This window comes from Amborella trichopoda, chromosome 9 (genome assembly GCF_054954075.1).
Source record: "Amborella trichopoda isolate Santa Cruz 75 chromosome 9, AtrichopodaSantaCruz75HAP2 v2.0, whole genome shotgun sequence".
In the NCBI taxonomy this organism is placed as follows: domain Eukaryota; kingdom Viridiplantae; phylum Streptophyta; class Magnoliopsida; order Amborellales; family Amborellaceae; genus Amborella; species Amborella trichopoda.
This window is the reverse complement of record NC_142344.1, coordinates 44,187,843-44,198,311: the sequence shown is the minus strand read 5'-3', so window position 1 is coordinate 44,198,311 and position 10,469 is coordinate 44,187,843.

Genomic DNA, 10,469 nt, shown 5'->3' with positions numbered 1-10,469 from the left:
CTTTGTGGTAGCCTTAAAATATATTTTTATTTTTAATTATAAAATTAAAGCTTAAAAAATAGTGTAGATCAAGTAGATCCATAAAAGCTTGAAAATTTTAAAAATTAACGGTCTAAAAATGCATTACAAGATATACTATATCCAAATCATGAAATCCATTCTTTTCTAATATCCACGTATCTTGATGTTGAGATTATCTATCAGAGGATATTTGGGCATCAAAACAATATCTTATAGTGAAAATTTTGTGGTGCGCTTTAATTTGATTGTTTAGAGCCTCGGCTCTATATAAACTTGTTCCTACTTAAACCCTCAGGTTTGCATTAGATTCTACCGATGCTCCTTATTTCTCAAAATGGGACTAAGGGTGGCAATGGGCGGGGACGGTGCCCAGCCCTAACGGCAGGGTCGTGCCAAAAAATGAAGAAATAATAAGAGAAAAAATAGGGCCGGGCTGCTCAAACTGGGTCGGTTGTGGGGCTAACTTGGCCTCATGCTACAAAATGTGGCTTATGCCCTACTTTTTTATAGCTGCCCCACCCATTGCCAGCCCTACATGGGACAATTGCCACCTTCTTCACTCCTTGTGCGTTCAAATTATTGAAAATTTTTGTTTTTTGTTTTAATGTCAATATAATTTTCATTGAGAATATGAAAAAGTACAGAGTTACAATGAAAATGAAAAAGCTAAAGTGAAAAGAATCAGCGCAAAAGGAGAGCCTGCATAGGGCCACCAAAGAGGAGGATCAACTAGCCGTCCGCGTTGCCTCCCTTACTACAGCGTCAGCTTCTTATGGCACTACTCTCTTGGCTACATGTCGATCAACGGTGCCTAGGGCCATGGAAAAATACCCCGTTTGCACCATTTAGGAAAATTAATGGAGTCTCCTTTCACTACCAAATAACTGCTCTGTGGTGAGTTTAATGACCCCTTCCACTACCAGATGATTGTGCTTTATGGTGAAACTTTTTGTTCTAAATAATGCCTAGAATCGTTCAAATTCCAACGATAACTCAAACCCTATTATATCTCACCCATTCCCCAAATCCTAAGAAAATGCGCTGAGAAATTCCACCAGAAATTCATAACTAGGGCAGGCAAATCATGAGAGATCATGGCCTTTTGCAAGGAGAATGAAGTGGAGCGAATTCCAGCGGGAAAAGAAGTGGTAATTTATGAGGTTCTCTCGAAATCTTATTGTTGATTTCATCCAAATTCAAGAGAGTTCCCTCTTTCGAATACGACAAAAGTTTCGACAGTCTCCAAGTTCACTGGGCCCTAACTTTCTTTCCGACGGTTTCATTAGGTGAATCTCAATGCAACGGAAACATTAAATCCCAAGGACCGGATAGGGATATGCATACATTTTCTAATTCGATTTTCCTCTCATGGTTGAATCCGATTTGCTTCACGCACGGCTCCTTCAGGTTTAGTTTGATGCATGTAACCTTAGCTCGACTTTTCATAAGAAGAACTAAAAGTATATTATACATATTGGCAAATCTCGAGCCTTTGATGAAAGTAACGCGAGCTCTTGAATCACCAGTATATGTTTCCTTATGCTAAGGTATCAGGTTTTATAAGGGACTCAGGGTCACTGTGTGACCAACTATTTTTTGCACAATGTAATTGGGAACATGGATCATCCTAAACACCTCTCTATAAAATGTCAAACATGTTGTATGAGTCACACACCACAATGTAAATGATAGACAATAATAAGATTTATGTTGCATTTAAACTATGCAGGTCTTAATTCGGTCAAGAGTGTATATCCTGTTGTAACCAATACACCCTGGTTCGACTGTATATCCTGTTATAACCAATACACCCTGGTTCGACTGTATATCCTGTTATAACCAATACACCCTGGTTACATCCAAGCGATGAACCTAAACATCTTCACCTATGCCTGACTATCATATAGGCTACATGATCTAGTGAGAGGCCATACAAATCATATCAACTCTCAACCATGGAATCTCATCTTGATCTTTTTATCAAGGCTATACTCACACAACCCGTGTCTGTTATTCTCCAATGTCCCAAATATTGAGGGTGCACAAGGAAGTAGACTAAGCATAGAGATGATTTATCTCACAATGAACATACATCCTAGTGCGCTAGTATGAATGTACAATCCATTCACGTGTATGTGCATCGAACAAACCATATATCGTAAACCTTTCAATAAATGGTAAAAGTCAATAAAAGAAATTCATCTATAGAAGAGTTAGTCAATGATGGTACATAAAACTAATTAGGGACTCCTAGGTCCCAATCCCTTGACATAAGCACTACACTACTCTCAAGCTAGAGGCTTAATCATGGGATTTGTTGCTATCCCACTAGTGAGATTATTTATCGTGACTATCTCTTTCCTCTCAATGATACCTTGCACATATGTAGTGAAACTCGATCTCTGTGTGTTATATCTCACTATAATATACTGGATCCTTTGTGAAAATTAGTACCACCGTAATCACAAAACATGCTCACATGCTCTCCAGCGTATGATCCCCAAGCCTTGCAATATCTACCGAGCCACATGCCCTCATGCAATGTTGCACATCAATCCATATACCCCGGTTCCATATTGGACATGCCATTTATGTCTATGTCTCATTGCACCAAGAAATTGTTCCCACTCCTCGAGTAAAGACATTTCATGATGTCAACCTTCAATAATCAGGTCGCTCCATCTAATCAGACTTACTCTAACCTCATATTTAAATATTATTTTTCAAAAAGATCTATGAGTAGTCTATGGTTCTCTAGAATATCAGAGCATCATGTTTATAATCTACCAATGTTTGGACTTGGATTGCTCTATTAGCAACTCAACAAGTCCTACGGTACATCTTGTCATATTCACAACGTGATACATATATATATATATATATATATATATATATCAGTAATTCAAAAAGCAGACCGTCCAGCTTCTAGGCGGTCCAAAAGGCCTGGGCACGTCGCCTAGGCCTAAGCGGCTAATCTGGGCGGTCGACCCTGAGCGGCCGCCTAGGTGGTACGGAATCTGCCTAGGCGGGCGTCCAGCGCCCAACGTCTGCGCCCCACCCAAGGGCAGAAATAAGTTTCAGTGGAGGCAATTTTGGTCATTGTTTTTGTATTAAAGAGGCAACAATTAGTGGTTTAGGTTCATTTGAAACCTAAAACTTATTGGAGCTAATTTTAGAGAGAGAAAGCCCCCAAAAAATTAGTTTTTAGTGAATTTTTTAGGATCAAAGGGTTTCTCAAAGTAAACAAAAACTGATCAAAACATCACCCATTAAACTTAGATTTACTTTTTGATGTTTTGCAAAGTCTTTAGGAAGTTGTTTAGAAGATTTTGAGTATTAAGAAGCATATTTGAGGTGGAAGTTTGAAGATTGAGCAATCAAACTCAAAGTAAGTGATTTTTTTTATTGCTTTCGTAAATTGGATATTTTTTAGATGCCTTCTTCGGGATCTAATAGGAGTGGTGATCTCAGTTGGAAATTTGGCTATAACCCAGATCCTAATGATAAAAATTACATAAGATACAAGTTTTGTGATAAGGATACAAAATGTGGCATAAATTGGTTCAAGAAACATCTTGCCAGTATTAAGGGGTATATTTTCCTAAGTAAAAAGACTACTGATGCTGTTAAAGAGGAAATCAACAATTTTTTGAACATGGTAAAAATGAAAAAAGATGAAAGATTTGCCTTTATCGCGGAGAGTAGGGGTCTGGGGTTCACGTCAATTATGATGATCATGATAGTGATGAGGAAATGATTGCGAAGGGATGTCAAGAGGTTGAACAATCCATTATTAAGGGGAAGGGGAATGAAATTGTAATTGCTTTTGGTTTTGGGACTAAGAAGCCTGGGGTTAGAGGTCCTATGGATAGTTTTTTACCTTGGCATAACTCTGAGGTTGCAGAGGTGAAAACAAAAAAGCAAACCACCATTGAAAATAGAATCAAGAAGGAAGAGAGAGATAGAGCTGCGTATTATCTTGCTACATAGTTTTATGAGGCATGCATTCTTTTCAATACCGCTCGCTTAAGCAGCTGCTATGTGCAATTGGCCAATTTGGCCCTGAGATGAAACCACCCCCAATCCCATATGAGCTTTTAGAGCTTTTTTTAAAAAAGGCAATGAGTGTAACGACGGAAGCTGTAGAACTTAAGAATGATGCATGGGCTCAGTATAGGGTTTCTATTATGACTGATGCTTGGAGTGATAGGAAGAGAAGAAGTCAGATGAATTTGTTTGTGAAATGTCCTGTAGGGACTATTTTTTTGAGGTCAATTGATGCATTTGATTATATCCATGATGCCCATTACATATTTCAAGTGATAGAGAAGGGAATCAAAGAGATTGGGGAGCATCTTGTTGTACAGGTTGTCATAGACAATGCTGCTCCTAATGTTGCTATATCTAATTTGTTGCGCATAGCTTATTCTATAATCTTTTGGATACCATGTGCAACATATTGTATAAACCTCATGCTTGAGGCTTTTGGTGGTTTAATCGATATATCAGGTGCAGTAAATAAGGCCAAGTTAGTTATAAATTTTATTTATAGCCACTATCTCACCCTCAGCATGATGTATACCTTTACAAAAAAAAAAGAGATTGTGAGGCATGGGGTCATGAGATTTGCAACCTGGAACTTATGGCTAGATAACATACATTTGATGACAGTACAGTTGAGACAAATGTTTACCTCGGATGACTGGAGAGCATGCAAGTGGTCTAAGGATCAGGTTGAGCAGAATATGAGAGATATTATCCTTTCTAAGGCTTTTTGGAGAAGGGTGAATGATGCTTTTATTTTTTCCTCTTATCATAGTCTTTCGCATGGTTGATAGTGGCAAGCCTTCTATGGGCTAGATATATGATGCTATGGAGAAATGCAAAAGAGAGATATCTCAAAATTTAAATGATGACGAAACCCGCTACAAGCCTGTTTGAGAGATTATTGATGAGAAGTGGGATAGGCAGCTACCTCGGCTATCGCATGCAGCTGGTTATTATTTGAACCCCACTTTTTTTTTTATATTGACAATGATATACAAACAAATGACATAATTATGAATGGATTTAATGAGTGCGTAGATGTGCTAGTCCCTGATCTTGATATGCAGGATATTATATGTGCTGATGAGCTGATAAATTACCAATGCTCATTAAAGGTTTTTGGGAGTCCAATGGCGATGAGGCAAATGACCAAACTTAATCCAAGTATTAATAATATTCTTAAGTTCATCAAGTTCAAGTAATCAAATAATTTTATTATTTATTTATGATTTTTTCTATAACTTTGCAGCCTATTGGTAGAGCTTACATGAATGTTGTTATCTAAATTTACAAAACTTGACCATTCGGATCTTAAACCTAACCACTTCTTCATCTGGTTATGAGCACAATTGGAGTACTTTTGAAGGGATAAGGCCATAACTAAGGGTAATTTGTATATTTTTATAAATAATGCATGAACCATAGATATTAGACTTTGATTAGTTTCATTTGATTTTGTTAGATTTATACAAAGAAAAAGAACATGCTTGAATCAAAGAGTTCAATGACCTAGTCTATATCAAGTACAACCGATTCTTAAAGGACAAGTTTGCTAAGAGAGACCTCATCAGATAAAAAAATATGGACCTTGCTATGGAGTGGCTAGTTGATGATGATGAGGTCGAGGGGCATGAAGGATTGACATGGGATATGGTCATGGATACTTCAAGGACATCAGCTGACCCTCCTAGGGCAACTAGATCTTCTGTACAGAGAACAAGGGTAGAGGAAGAGGAGGAAGAAGAGTCTGATTCAGAAAAGATAGAGGAGGACGAGAACGACCAATATGTCGAGGACGGTAACGACTCCATTGACTCCGATTAATATAATGCCAATGCAGCTGACCCAAGATTTTCTGATGATGAATGAATGATAAATGTTGAATAATTATTAAACTTTGATTGAAGTATTGAACTATTGAAGATTCTTTTGAGTCTTCATGTATGAAAGTAGAGTCTTCAAGTATTACCTTCATAGTTTCATAATTCAATTTTGTTTTCTTCCTCATGGTGGTTAGCTGCAATAATGGTTTGATACTATTTGGTAACTTGGTCTGATAATTTGGTCGGTTGGAAAATTTTAAGTTTTAATTGGATATGGAGTATGAACCGACTTATGGATTATGGTTATGCTTATGGAGTGTGTGCTAAATGCTAATATGTAGTATAATTTGAATTAGGTACTATACATAAAACTGATACTGACATAACTGTAGAATCATTTTTAGATTCAACTGGGCCACCCAAGTTCTGGGTGCCTGCCTAGGTGCTGGGCGGCCTGGACCCCTTAGGCGGCCTAGGACTCTTCTAGCGCTTTTTGAAACACTGATATATATAGGGCAGTGATTTCATGCAACTGTTGCATAATAATATAATGCAACAACCTTCAAAAACCATGTTTGGGCAATTTGTTTGATTCAAATTTTAAAATATACACTATTTCCATTCTAATGAACAATTACAAAAAAGAAAAATTTGAAAACGCAACTTTGAAATATTTTTTTAGCCCGACTAACATAGGCCGTCCATTTTGATAAGATGCTTTGATCGAGGCCTTAGAAAGATTTTTTTCATTTCCAATTTTTTAGATGGCTTTATTATCATTAGATGAACAATGTTAAAAAAGAACGAAATGACTTTGAGTTTGTAAATACTAAGATATTGAAATTCACTAAATGAATGGTCTAGATTCGTTGTTGGAGGGATCTCATTTAGACCAAATCTAGAGTTCAAATTAAACCTTTTTTTTTTTTTTTTTGAGATTGATTATTGAGATAAAGAGAGTGTGTATACAAACTTTTGGGTCATACAAATACCACAAACGTGGTTTTCTACAAGTGTGGTTGCCTTATACTATGATACAACCATTGCATTAAATTGTTGGCTATATATATATATATATATATATATATATATATATATATATATATATATATATATAGCCCACTAGCTCATATGTTAGTGATTATATTCTTTTGATACCCTTGCGATCTATGCCTATTAATGTAAAAGTAAATCACTATAAAATTACATGGATGATTATTTGTTCGTACATTAATTTACACACATGTATCATCCTTTCTAGCTATCTCTTATCTTCAAGAATTAAAATATTTACATCCAAAGTAAAAATTTTGCACAGCCAGGCAAGACCAGGGCTAGTAATTACCATCAAGCCACACTTGGGAGTAAGGCTCTGATCGCAATCAGGGCTAGTAATTACCATCAAGTCACACTTGGGAGTAAGATGCTTGCATCATCAAGTGAGTGTTTGCATCCCAGATGTAAAATCGCACCATGTGGTAAAACTAACTACCGTCGCTGCCCAAAGTGACACATAATCACATTGCCTACACTTCACCAATGTGTATCATAACATCACTTCACAAAAGTTCAGGGAAAAATCATGGCTTAAGAGAATAATTAGTAGATGGGGCCTTGCAGGTTGTGTTCTGCTCTGCGAGTTACCCCAAAAACATATATTATAGTAAAAAAACGATGCCCGGATACGAATTTATGCCCTCTAAAAGTTTTCGGGTTTGAGGTCCCACTGTCCCCGTAAAGCCGAGGTGGTACACAGTTTTTGTACGATTGCATGGCAGTCACATAGATGTGGAGCAGCCGTAGCTACAGCCACACAAAAATGCTATGGCCCTCGCATGTGTGACACCACACTTGCGGTCCCACACATGCCAGTCCACAAATGTGGTAACATACTTGGTCCCACACATTTCAATTCAAATGCGTGGTTCCACACATTTTATATGATACTCTAGTCCAACATGTGTGGCCTCTTTTTTTACATGATGGTGCTAGACCACAGCTGTATTGGTCTTGTAGGACCATCTCGTTAAAGTGGTCTGCACGAATACATTGTCACTGTGGTCTAGGGGGAGCAATTGGGCATCATGATCAAGCAAGATCATTTGCGCGCAGGGATCCTGCAGGGCCACCTACTCACAGTGCTCTTGCACCAAGGTTTTGACCGCTAGTCCACCATGCACAAGTGCACCAATAGTGTACCACGTGGATCGCCACGATGGGCCGCACAATCAAGAGTGCGTCTATACCCTCGCAATGTCCATTCTCGGGTGCCCTAAGGTCTATATGGCCTCTCAAGGTCCAATTTTTCCAAAAAAAACATTAATGAAAACCCAAAAATATGCCAAAAAAACTCTCCAAAAACTAGTGTTATTTATTTATTTATTTCTTCTACCAATCACATGCACTATCAAATCCAAGAGGTAAACCTCCATCAAAAGAGCTCTGACACTAGTGTCGGGTCTATCGGTTAAATCCCAGTTAAAAACACAAAATCATAAGGATTAAATAGAGATTATATACCTATTTCGAATCTGATTACCCTCTTATGGTTTGTGCCGATTTTCTCTTCTTTTTAACTTATAGTTCCTCGTTGTCGAGAATTTGATGCCTGCAATCTGAGGTTGGCTTTTACCCTGCAATTCTATGTGAAGTTTAGAGTTTAGGAATACTTTTTTTTTTTTTTTACAATATTACAAAGTTTTATTGCTCAATAATATATTATAACAATATTAAACATGAACCAGTTCATCAATGATAATTGTCTCAGCCAATGACACCCCAAACTTAATTAAACCATCTGAAATCTCATTTGCCTCCTGATAGACATGATTGAAAGCGAGAGAAAGTCCTTGACTTAGATCTACTATCTCAGTGCAAGATCTACTCTCTCAGTGCAATTGAATAAAACTGCCACTGAGGCTTTGAAATTTTGTTGCACTAATTTGTGGCATTCTGGGAATTGCCTTCCACCATAATTGTAACCCCCTCAAATTTCCATTTAATACATCTTAGACCCTACAATACTCCCCCAATACCAGCTCGACCCAGATTACCAAAAGAGCTGCCATTAAAATTTAGTTTGAAAGAGCCCACTCCTGGGGATGACACTTTACCAAAAGAGCTGCCATTAAAATTTAGTTTGAAAGAGCCCACTCCTGGGGATGACACTTACCTATGGCTTTGAGCTTCCATGATTTATTTGTGATCACATTTCTCAGATTTACCTAGATATCTACCTTAGACATACATCTTCACTTGTTATTGAAAACCAATTCTAGACTCCATACAAAATGCTCCCTTTGATTGCCTCCATACTACCAGCTCTTTCCATCAAAGTTCAATCCTTAAACTGCAGGTTGCAGTCTTTTGGTGTAGCTTCAGAAAGAAATGAAAATGGGTAATAAATAGACCTAACATATCTATAAATGGAGGGTAACAAGGTCAGCTGCGGATGGTAACACGAGAATGATGGCTTCTTGCTCGTAAAAATGCTTACGAACCCAAAACAATGGCGGTCTTAGAATCTATAATGCAAAGGGAGAAAAGGAAGACTATACTAGTAATGAATAAAAAACATTTTTCTCTATATTGGATTCACTGGAAAAAAACGGGCGATCTAACCGCTAACCGCCCAGTTAGATCAGAACCGGCTACTGACCGATTTCGGTTTTGGGCTGTTTTGGTGATCGACCGGTATTTAAAAAAAATAAATAAAAAATGTATATAAATTGTCAAAAAGAAAGAATTTGGTTTGTAATGCATTTTTTAATATTCTTTACATTATGGTAAAGATTAAAAATTGTTGTGGCCATTAATACTCACTTTTATATTTTCTCATTTTATTAAAATTTTTTAAAAATGCCCCTAAATACAAATCGATTGGTTAAAATCCATTTTTTTTATTAATTTTTAACTTCATTTGAATGTGTTTTTTTTAATCATTCTTTATATGCTTTTCTTATGTTAGTTTTTGTATCTTTTTTTTTTTTTTTAATACTTTTTTGACCGCTCGGGACTTGCCCGTTTAGAACGGCAGAATCGGCCGGTTTACTGGTTAGACCAGTTAAACCGCTTCTGCGCCCATGTCCGGTTAACCGTTCCAGTTCAATTTTACAAATACTGATTGGATTTGATTGAATTTATGCCTTCTATTTTTCTTGGTCAAATTGTCCTCTTCCTCCCGCCCTCCTCTCTATCTGTGTTAAGTCTCTCTTTTCATATGACAATATTATTATCTTACTTAATAATAAACTATTAAACCAATAAGAATAATTTTGTTTATAATAATCAATATTCAATAATTTAATGATTACGAATTCTTTATTACCTTTCAAGCTGCTATTTAGATAGCAGGGAAAAACCCAAAAAGACATGGATGGAAACAATGAAAAGAGATACGGTGACTTGTGTTATGAGGGTGTAACTATTGATAGAGCATAATGGCGGAATAAGACTGGTACAGTCTATCACAAATACTTGGGTCACACTATTCTATCGTATGATCATATATCAGTGGGGCTCACATATGAACAATGACGGTCAATTTTGACAAACAATGCATTTAACAAAGAAACAGCG